Genomic DNA, 11,860 nt, shown 5'->3' with positions numbered 1-11,860 from the left:
CACAAATGTCTGTCCAATAGATTTAAGCCACAGTATCAGAAGATAAGTAAAGTTTGGTGATTTTTTTACTCCTGAAATTAAGTGTAGTAAGACAAGCACTACATTTGGCAAGGACATTAATGTAACCAAAAGAAAATGATGGAAAAACACCTGTCCTATCATCAAAAGAAATGTTGGCAGAATAGAAAAGCTGCCCGTGTGCAACGGGTCACACCTGTAATCCCAGCACTGTGGGAGGCCGAACAGGGGGATCACTTGAGACCAGGAGGTCAAGGCTGCAGTGAGCTATGATCCCACCACTGCACTCCAACCTGGGTGACAGAGCGAGACTGTGTCTCAAAAAAATAATAAGGAAAATAATTAAATAATAGAAAAGCTGGATGTAACTTTGGATGTCAATTTATCCAATTTCAATAACTTTATTTTTTGTAACTTTTTAAATTGTAAAGATAAAGTATATTCATTAAAGATTTTGAAAATTATGAAAAAGTACCCAAGAAACCCCAAAAACCTAAAATAAAATATCACTCTCCCATGAGAACCACTGCTAATATTTTTATTTCTTCCTATGTAAAATGCAGTTTTCTCTCCACAGCTGGAATAATGCTACCAAAGTTAGGAATGCCTCCTGTCTCTAGAAATGCCCAAGAAACCCCAAAAACCTAAAATAAAATATCACTCTCCCATGAGAACCGCTGCTAATATTTTTATTTCTTCCTATGTAAAATGCAGTTTTCTCTCCACAGCTGGAATAATGCTACCAAAGTTAGGAATGCCTCCTGTCCCTAGAAATGCAGTACTTTTGGTGCTTTTTAAAATTATTATTATAACAAGATGATAACTTTTATTATAAAAGAGATGCAGCAAAGGACTCTCATTCTCCCTTGAGTTCTAGCCCAGTACAATGCTAAGTAATACTCAACTATTGTCAACACTAATGCTGCCCTCTGCCCAAAGACAGGACTATTCAACTATCCTACCAGATCTGTCACAGCTACCTTAAGTGAATGACACATACGTTGTCCTTTTTTTTTTTTTTTTTTTTTTTTTTGAAAGAAAGTCTCACTCTGTCACCCAGGCTGGAGTGCAGTGGCATGATCTCAGCTCACTGCAACCTCTGCCTCCTGGGTTCAAGTGATTCTCCTGCCTCAGCCTCCCGAGTAGCTGATATCACAGGCCTGTGCCACCATGCCCGGCTAATTTTTGTATTTTTAGTAGAGAAAAGGTTTCACCATGTTGGTCAGGCTGGTCTCGAACTCCTGACCTCAAGTGATCCACTCATCTCGGCTTCCCAAAGTGCTGGGATTAAAGGCATGAGCTGCCGTGCCCGGCTGGTTGTCTTTTACTTGCAGCTGAGCAGCAATATCAGAAAGCAGTCACAGGTAAGTTTCTTTTTCCAGGAGAGAGGAAAACATTATTAATAGCCATAGTAGCTAAAATTCACCGAGGGCTCACTATTCTAAATGCTTTGACTCTAGTAACGTAATTCGTCACAACAATCCTAGGAGGTGATTCACCCTCAATAGGTGGCAGAGGTAGGCTTAGAAGCCACAGCCTGGTTCCGTAGTCTGTGCATTTAATCACAACAGGGAAACAGCTCTGAAGATGCCGACAGGGTGATTGCTGATGCAGCAGAACATTCTAGTGCTATAGTCAAACTGGAAGAGCCGCCCAGCAAAAGATTTGAGAGTGAGTTAGAAATTCAGGTTCTATTCAAGTGTAAGATAAAATCATACTTAGAGAAAATGAATGAGTTAATTACATTGAGTTAAGTGCTCAATGTTGTTTTAAAATTAGTATCTTCCATGGAAATGACATGACAATACTCCATAATGCTTAAGTTTACCTTTTTAATGGTTTTTGGTTGGTAAAAAGAATAATCAAATCAAAATACTTGTTAATTTTGCCTCAGCTCATTCCCCCGAGGGAAGGCTGTCACCCAGGCCATAGGCCATGACCCATAAGGGAGAGTCAAGGGATGTAAAGATCATGGACTGCAGATTCAAATTCCTGCTCCATCATTTGCTCCGTAAATTACTTACTAGGCACCTCTTTTGCATCCTTAATTTCTCAAATAGGGAAATGGAATTAAATCTCCTTTGCCATGTTTTTCTGAGGACTAAATAAGATATTGTATGTAAAGAATCTGGCAACAGAAGTCACTTAAGAAATGATAACTTCTTATCTGTGCCTCCTCATGGCAGTTTATTGAGTTCAAAGCATAACACTCAAAGGAGAAAGAATATCCTCATATTCCAGCCTTGGAAATGCAAAATTGGTCATGATGGATGTGTAAGAGCAAGATGAATACACAGGGGAGACGGAAATACCACAGGCCCCTGCCCTAGCCTGGGCCCCATGCGCCCAGGCAGGGAGTGACACTGGGTCAGGAGGCTGCGAGTCAGCTGGCCTGCTGAGGCCCACTAGGGCCAGAGGAGAGCAGCCAGGGGAGGAGTGTCAGCTCCTTTTAAAGCCTCTGGCCCAGCCGGGTGCGGTGGCTCACACCTGTAATCCCAGCACTTTGGGAGGCCGAGGCTGCTGGATCACCTGAGGTCAGGAGTTCGAGACCAGCTTGACCAGCACGGTGAAACCCCATCTCTACTAAAAAAATAATACAAAAATTAACTGTGCGTGTAGTCTTAGCTGCTCAGGAGGCTGAGGCTGGAGAATCACTTGAACCCGGGAGGTGGAAGTTGCAGTGAGCCGAGATCCTGCCACTACACTCCAGCCTGGGCCAGAAAGACTCCGTCTCAAAAAAAAAATAAAACCTCTGGTGCTTCTCAGGCCCACCATGAGTCTCCACTCTACAACCCCTGCATCCCTTGGTGATGCAAACAAAGATAGAATAGTTGGAAATATGGCTCCATTACATTATACTCTTACAGATTAGAGGTGTGTAATCTGCAGATAGGCTGTAGGGTGGTTAACAATAAAGTAATTCCAATCTTCATAGAAACTTGCCTTTGACATCTCTCATTTGAGGAGTCCGAACATTCTTGAAAATAATAAACTCATTATTGCTCCCAAAATTGCTAAGAAACAAAGAAAAGGAGAGGGAGAGAGAGAGACTGCTCCAGGGTCCCAGTTGGTGGACAACAGTTATTGGACTCTGTTGAGCACTAAAAGCCAAAGAGGGACTCACATAGTTCGAGTGTACAAGGTGCTTATGAGGGCAAAATTCACCTAACAGCTAAATGGCCGAGACCAAGGAATGGTGAAGTAGTCGGGCTTTCCCTGAGAGTTAGGACTGCAGCAGGATGAGGGGAGGCTTGAATTATTTTGTTTGAAAGCACTGCTTGAACTTTTCTGAGGGCTGTGGGGCCACGTTTACCTGAGGACCTTCTGGGACCTTCTGTGAGGAAAGGGATTAAAGAGATTAAAGCCCTAACACCTCTTCCCCGATATTCAAAGTTATTGAAATCCACTGAGGTGAACTAAAGATGAGTGGGAAACCACAGCCACACCCAGGGACAAGAAAGGCAAGGAAGCCCCGGAAACAAAATCACCGTGAAGGAAGAACGTGACAGGACTAAAAAGAGAACAGCAGAGGAGCCTGTGCCCTAATACAGGGGTTCCCAGCCCCAGCCCACAGACTGGTACCCGGTGTGTGGCCTGTTAAGAACTGGACCCCACAGCAGGAGGTGAAGAGCAGGCGGATGGGCATTACTGCCTAAGCTCTGCCTCCTATCAGATCAGTGCTGGCACTAGATTCTCAGAGGAGCACGAACCCCATTGTGAACTGCGCATGCGAGGAATCTAGGTTGCACAGTCCTTATGAGAATCTAACTAGTGCATGATGATATGAGGTGGAACAATTTCATGCGGAAACCACCCCTCCCACTCACACCCCACTCCCCCATCCGGGCAATGTGTCTTCATGACTGTCAATGACTCTACGATGGTGTCACTGGGAGTCTGGCCTGTATCCGTGGGAAGTCCTCCTGACTGCAAGGAGCACCCAAGTGGGTAGAAGGCCAGGCTGGGTGGGCATCCTCCTTTCCTTCTGAAGAACTATGAGCATCATTGAGGACCAGAAGCAGAGCTTGAGCCACACCACCTCCAGGAAGCCCTCTTAGCTATGCAAGGAGAGAATCTCTCCAGACCCTTGGATTTTAGCTGCTTCTGGCATCCATGGGAGCACCTGACAGCTGGTAAGAGTTAAAAAGTCCCTGCCTCAAGGGGCACCCCTAACAGAAGGGCTGGTTTTCCTGCTGGCTTGGATGGGAGTGGGCTTGAGAGTTGTATATTTGGAGGCCAACTGGGTGGCTGGTATTTCTATTCCCAAAACACAAATAGTTTAGACATGAAACTCATTCACAGAGGAAGAGAGGGTGGCCATGGAATGGTTCTGTGGCCAGACATGCCTGAGTTTGAATTCTGTTGCTTCTACTTTCTAACAGCTGTGTGTCCTTGAGCAAATGGCTTCTACCCTGTCAGCTCCAGTTTCCTCATCTGTTATCCTCCTCAAACGGGGATAATAACAATCCCTACATCATAGAGCTGTTAAGATAATTAAATGAGATAATGCATGTAAAGTATTTGACACCTAGTAGGCCTCAATCGATGTTAGATTAAACAAACACGCCAAACCCAAATAGGCACCAGGGCAAGTTGTGTGTAAGCAATGGGGCCCCCTATACTTAGCGAGCACTCAGAGATCCTGCTGAGAAATGATGAGGAGTGATTTCTCACCATAAAGGAGAGAAAAAGGCAAGTAAGTTTGAGGCAGGCCCAAAATAGTCCCAAGAAGAATTCACATGGTGCGTGAATTTAGCCAGGCATCCAGGATTCCTGATTCCAAAACAACTGTGCCGTTTTTGGTGTAATTTTGGACCCTCCCTGATTATTTTCAGTTTTGTACCAGGACAGTTTCTATTTTAGTTTATCTCCACTTGGTTTTTCTCCCCCTCCAATTCTCTCCTGAGGGTTCTATTTCCATTGCTTCTGTACATCTTTTGATTTAAATTCTCATTTGAAAATAATTGCATGTGCTATTATTCATTGAGTGTTCCTGTCAAACGTGCTTGCCCTCCCTAAGACATGGGAACGCGCTTCTCTGAAACATAGCACAGAGGTGTAGCCCAGGCAAGGCCTCTAGGTTGGTGGTGGAAGGGACGTAAAACTTCGTGTGTCAGGGATCTTCCTGACAGACTTTACCAGGCCTGGGTCCAAGACGAAACTGAGAAAAATGAAAAGGGATTTGGCTGACAAAGCAGATGACAGGCGGAGAGAGCCAGTAAAAGGGAATTGGCCAATGGCAAAAGGGGAATTGGCAAGGCTTTGTGAAACCCCTTGGTGGAAAACCATAAACCTCAGCTTGTCCGTCTGGTGCATCAGTCCTCAGAGGCAAATCATTTTTGCCTGTGGAAGGTGCCTGCCAGGAAGCTGCCCCTCAGGGGGCGCCTTTGGAAAAGTGGATCGTGTCTGGCTGCGTGCCCAACCCTAAGTGCATGGGGATGAGAAGAAAATGCTCACAATGAGATCTCTGAGGGCTGGGAGATGGGGAGCGCTCCAGCGGCTGACACTCGTGAGTCACAGAACGATGGGAAAAAGAAGTTGAGAAACAGAGGAAGAGGACGCGGGACGGGAGGAGGTGGGAAGCCGCTTTGTTTCTGCAGTCCGGGACTGTCAGGGCCTGCCTGTTTCCCTCTTTGACGGGTCCCACTTGCAATTACTCATCGACGCTTTCGAAACTCAAGCCTGTCTTCTTCCAGGTGAAGAACCCACTTGTCTGGGTCTCCCAAATGAGCACTTACATTGTGAAAACTCTCTTTCAGAAACCGTGTCTGTGTGTGTGTGTGCGTGACCTTGACAGGCTGAGCTGCTGCCTGGGGCACCGGGCTGAGCTCTGGGGATTGGGGGTTGGCAAGGGCGTGGCCTCCTCTTCCCTCTTCTGTGCCCTTCTAATGTCTGCTTTCTCTTGTCTGAGTGCTGTGTCTTTTGTCTCCAGGCCATCCAGATTTCTTCACTGGCTTCCTCCCACTCAAGTCTGGTTTTCCAGGGAGGGCCAGTTGATGACCCGTATTTTCACCATTTCCTCTACCAAGATTTGCCAGACATATATTTCCCTTTCATAGAGAATTGGCAGAAAAAAGTTTGTTAGAAAAATTCCTGAGGTGTTTAGTTATCATAATTGAGGGTGATAGCCTCTATCAGAGGACAATGCCCTAACCTGGAGGCTCCCTAACCTTTTCTTATGTCTGCACACAGAAAAGTCCCAGGCCTGTAATCCCAGCACTTTGGGAGGCCAAGGCAGGCAGATCACTTGAGGTCAGGAGTTCAAGACCAGCCTGAGCAACATGGTGAAATCTCATCTGTACTAAAAATATAAAAATTAGCCAGGCGTGATGGCACATGCATGTAATCCCAGCTACTTGGGTGGCTGAGGCATGAGAACTGTTTGAACCCGGAGGTGGAGGTTGCAGGGAGCCGAGATCGTGCCATTGTAATCCAGCCTGGGCAACAGAGGAAGACGCTGTCTCTAAATAAATAAATAAATAAATAAATAAATAAATAAATAAAATAAGCAGCATTTTACCACACACTGTGACAAATCAAAGTGAGAGACAATGAGGCCTAGCCCCCCCACCACCCCACCTGGACCCCCAAGCCACACCGCAGAGGGCTGAAGGGATCCATATCTCCCAGCATCTCTAATCCTGGCATGCACATTGACTGAGAAGCTCTGTCTTAACCCAGTGGGGCTTTTGTTTTGTTTTCTGTTTGTTTGTTTGTTTGTTTGTTTTTAGTAGAGACAGGGTTTCACTATGTTGGCCATGCTGGTCAATTCCTGGCCTCAAGTGATCTGCCTGCCCGGGCCTCCCAAAGTGCGGGGATTGCAGGTGTGAGCCCCTGCTCTCGGCCCCTGTGGTTTTTAAAATGTGCTTCAATGAGCCCTGGTAGTTTGCCCTTGTGCCTCAGAGGAAGTGGCCAGCTGGGCCAATAGGTCGCCTATTTCAGCTATAGCATCTCTGCTTTTATCTATTTATTAGATCACTGAAAGAAAGAATGTTGTGGCTTAAAGGAGTTAGAAAATTACTATCTTAAATCCAGCAAATAAAATCTTTAATGGCAGAAGCTCACACAACCATGACAGGGTGGTGACGGATGTATTCTGAGGACAGAGGGGTTTTCTGATGCTCTTCCACCGTATCATTCAGGAAACAGAGTCAACTACAGACAGACCTATGTCGGTCCTGTCAATAGTCTGTGCACATCCTGCCTCACAGGCCATAGGGGTTTTGTTTATTTAAAATGTCTGATCCTTGGACCAGGCATAGTAGCTGATGCCTATAATCCCAGAACTTTGGGAGGCTGGGACAGGACAATTGTTTGATCCCAGCAGTTCAACATGAGTCTGGGCAACATAGCAAGACCCAGTCTCTTAAAACAAACAAACAAAAAAAAGTTCAATCCTTGAAAAATGATTATAAGTAAGTATAATCAGGTAAGTAAATACCAGAGACCGCTAAAGTCTTAGGTCACTGAAACACAAACACAATCACCATCCTTGCCTTTGCTACCTTTCCTATTGTAATTGATTTATTTCTGCTATTTTTCAGAGACCATACATCTGGGAAATCAAAGCTGCTGAAAGAAAGCCTAACAAAACTAAGCACTGAGATATTTCACAAGATTGAGGCATTGGTTTATTTACTATTATTTTTATGTTATTGTGTTGCTATTATTACGTATGTTTCTACCCCACTTTGCTTCACAAAAGGCTTATAATGGGAAAGACTCATTGAATAGTGTTCCATAGAAGAGGTTTAATCTCGAAGTTCAGGTTATTTGGTATTTGCTGGGTGACACCATTTCAAAACTATCAAGGTTTAATGTGAAATTAATTTAAGATTTCAGTTATCTGGTTTTCATTTTAAACCTTGTATTAAAATAAAGTATCAATCAGAGTTACAGATTTGAGTGTGCATGTGTGTGCATGTATGCATGTTTAATTTCCATTCCACATTGTTCCATAAAGGATGTGAGGCCACAAGTACTATAATGTTGCAAGTTAGTGAGAATGCCTAAACTACTAGTAAAGGCTTATCTTTCAGTAGGGATTCACCAGTTGTTGTCTGCCATTTTTTCCGTTGATGAATAGAATTTTGGTAATATGCATTTTTAATGTAATTTCAACTTTTATTTTAGATCCAGGGGGTACACGTGCAGGTTTGTTAGCCGGGTATATTGCATGATGCTAATGTTTGGGGTATGACTGATCCCATCACCCAGGTACTGAGCAAAATGCCCAACAGTTTTTCAACCCTTGCCCCCCTCCTTCCTCATTCTAATAGTCTCCATTTTCTATTGTTGCCATCTTTAGTCTATGAATACCCAATACTTAGCTCCCACTTGTAAGTGAGAACATGCAGTATTTGGCTTTTTGCTCCTGCGTTGATAACACATTTGAAATATGCTTCTTCACCCTTAGATGTTTCACTACTAGAGTTTTATTGCCTTTCAGCAGCAACAGAGGAGAATGGAGATACAGACTTAGATAGAGGAGCAGACTCACTTCTGTGGTTCTTGCCTCAAATTTTCTTTTGAAGGTTCTGAAAGCTCCGAATAGTTATCTGATTTATTCTAGGTACACTTGGGCCAGTGAAATTCTAGGCTTTGAAACAGAAAGTTTTGGAAAGAGCTCAATGAAGCTTTATTTCTTGTACGATAAATCCATCTCAGCAAAGAGATCCGGCCCTTACATGGAACCCAGCATCTACTGAGGCAAGCAAGATTCACGATCCTGAAGACAGAGCAGGAAGTCAGCTCATTAAGCCTGTTATCTTGCTTCTGACTCTGTCTTGCTCTCTGCAGTCTTCACTGTCTCAAGTGCTATATTGTCTGCGTGGTATTTCATTTTAAAATCCTTCCATTTGCTGCTGATTGGTTGGTTTAATAGAAAAATAAATAAATAAAATGTTTCAGTTGAGACATTGTGATGTAGTTGTATATACAAGTTAACTGTAATCTATTCTCCAAGAGGGGAGGCTAGAATTTAAAATACCTTGTTTGGGGGATCCAGCAGTTAACTACTGCTGGAGTTGGTTAACTCGGATGAAGTACCCTAGCCAGAGTCAACATCTTCTAAGATGGTCCACTTAGCATTTAAATATAATTAACTACATCTATGCCAGGAGGCTTATTAACATAACAGATATTTAAAATAGTTTCTAATTGGTGAGGTGAGTAGAAATCAAACCAGATGGTTGGTTAGGGATGTTACAGAGGAAACTCTGCCCTTACCTGAATGAAGCATAAGCATTGGCAAGCCCAGCTTTCTGAATACAAATGGTGCAAGCTTGCAATCTAGACCCCCAAGTTGGTTCCATGTCCTCCACTTCACAGAGAACCCTGTACCTGACCCTGTACAAAGCTGGACACACCTGCCATCAGAATATGCTTGCCCTAAATTCAACTAAGCCTTTTATGGGGAATGTTGAACAGAAGACTCAAAGGTAAAAGAGGGCCCAAGGATAAAGACTGGGACTTCCCTAGCTACATGCCATGTTTAAGACTGTTTTTGAGACTCTTTGTGAATAAATGTCTAGGTATTGTCAGAATATTTTCTGAAACCTCTTTTCATTATAATATGACTCCTGGTAGCCAGGTTGTGAAGGAAGGAATATATTGATTCCCCCAACGCTCCCTCACTTCTGATGGTTGGAGGCTATTAATATTTACCAGAAAAAGTGTTATATTTGCCAACATGATTGGCTTGGGTAGATTGCTATGCCATGCAAATTTCAAATTCATGTTTTAAAATGTAGAAAAAGAGTTACTTGCAAATATAGAGAATTAAGCTAAAGATGGTTAGCTTAAGGTTGTGGGGTTTTTCTTTGAATTTTGGGACTCCGATTGCATTCTGTAAATGTCCCTTAATGAAGGAACTGCTGGTGGGCCTTATACTTGTCCCTGAACACCCTTTAACTGTGACTTCTAGGATAATTTCTGAACCCTTTTAAATTCTGGGAACCTGAGAGTTGCCTGCCTAAGCAGTAGTTGTGCTCCTTCGGTGGCATCTTCTTGTAAAACATTGGATTCTAAACTGGTTGCAGTGGAAACCCAGAGCCACTGAGGGAAGAGTGGAAGCCAGATAGAGTGTCTCATCCTTCTGTGCTGGCTGGGACAGGCAATCTCTGCCTAGGGGTCGGGGAGAGGAACCCGGATTCATAGCTGCAGGATTTTGTTTGAGATTTCATGCCTATCAAGTTCATCCTCAAAGAACCCAATGCCATTCTGATTTATTATTATTATTTGAATGAGAGTCAACCACTGACTAATTGTGTCTGGGATATGTCAGGCCGAAGCCTGCCTTAGGGCAAGAGGTTGGACAAGATAATTGGAACTGTGAGGAGGAATTGAGAGACTTCCTGTGGAAGCATTAGAGTAGAAGAACGCAACACAAAAATCTGGCATCAATAATGGTCTTTCTTTTTTTCTCCTCTCAGGACGGTTTGGAAAGTTGGGATCCTTGAAGGACCTGGTGGCCTAGCAGATGAGCACCCTGCCTGTGGCTGCAGGGCAATGCCACAGAGAATCCCTAGGGGGCAGCACTCAGGCACAGGTCTCAGTGAGATTCTCAGAGGCAGAGCTGTGCAGGCATCCAGGGAACACCATCTCCTGTTTCTCACATAAAGATTACTGCACAGGCAAAGATAAGGAATATTTTCCTAACAGTAAGAAGATTTTGAATCCAAGAAAGCAACAAACCAGAGCAGACTCATTTGAAACCTGAACAGAGTGATGTGGCCAAAGGAATCCAAGACAGGTTTCACCAGGTTCCTATTGTGAACACGCTGGATGTTTATATAAGAATCCCAGTGTGCAGCAACCATAACTAGATAATAATTATGCTTAAGATTTGGTCCTTATTCCATATGTGGATTCAGTCCTTTTCTGTCATTTTGTCATTTTCATGGAATCTGGATTTACAGAACCATCCAATGTTTATTACAGAGAATGACCATCCATAAGCCTCTCCATGCTTATGGAAGTGACAGTTCTGGGGCCGCTGGCTAAATATGCCTTCCAGGTGTTTATTTCTGGGTCTACATCGTGCCCCTCACTCATCAATTTAACTCTATCCAGAGAATTCCTCTATGGTCTTCATCTGACTGGGAAGTAAATCATCAGTCACTTCAAATATTTCAAGCTTGGTTTTCTCTGACGTAAGTCAGTTTTCCTGACTACAATTCCTGGAAAATATTGTAGAGCCCTGCAGCATTGCAGTATTTCAACCTTCATTTGAATTGCCTGTGACCCAGATGTGAGCTCGTGCTTCCATAGTCTCAGATGTCTGGGTGAATCCACCAATTCCACACCTGTGAACATCCCTGTCCTTGATTCTTGCTAATTGTCAGGAAACTTACACTCATAATCCCTCCTGCCTCTGGCTCCGGATCCATATGTACTGGCTCTGTACCAGCCTCTCTCAACCCAGGTGTAATACTCAGCCCTTTGTCATTTTATACAAGACAATTCACTCTTTAAGCGTTTCTTGAGTAATACTTTGTACAAGTAATACCTTGGGATGCAGAGTGAGAGTGTGTGGGTGGGTCATGTTATATAGTTCAAGGCTTCCCAAGGTCCTCTAGGCTCTCTGTCCTCTCCCTCTTCCTTCCTTATTTTCCCTGGGAGCTCCATGACCTTCTCCCTCTATCAGACAAATTAGCCCAGTTCCCCTTAGCTCCTACCGCTAAGTTGTCCATCAAGGCCTTCAGCGGAACAAAGTGTGCTCTGTTTGACAAAATCTATGTTCCTTAGAAGATAGTTAGACTATAAATAACAACAAAAGTTCAGGTGCACATATGTTTTAGTTGATGAAATCAAATATAAATCTCTGCCTCCACTGAAAGAT

General features: G+C 43.7%; 1 long non-coding RNA gene across 2 annotated transcripts; it reads left to right on the top strand.

The window, feature by feature from the left end:
• The first annotated feature begins 3,582 nt into the window (after window positions 1-3,582).
• Window positions 3,583-11,493, top strand: LOC144341423 (uncharacterized). 2 transcript variants are annotated; one of them, XR_013418343.1, is made up of 3 exons: window positions 3,583-4,151; window positions 7,563-9,458; window positions 10,452-11,493. It is a non-coding gene; the product is annotated as an uncharacterized LOC144341423 (long non-coding RNA). The 2 variants fall into 2 exon arrangements; XR_013418342.1 differs by lacking the exon at window positions 7,563-9,458.
• The last annotated feature ends 367 nt before the right edge of the window (window positions 11,494-11,860 follow it).

The sequence above is a fragment of the Macaca mulatta genome, chromosome 6 (assembly GCF_049350105.2).
Source record: "Macaca mulatta isolate MMU2019108-1 chromosome 6, T2T-MMU8v2.0, whole genome shotgun sequence".
NCBI classification, from domain to species: domain Eukaryota; kingdom Metazoa; phylum Chordata; class Mammalia; order Primates; family Cercopithecidae; genus Macaca; species Macaca mulatta.
Note: the sequence above shows the minus strand (reverse complement) of the source record. Positions and strands in the feature narration are given on the sequence as shown.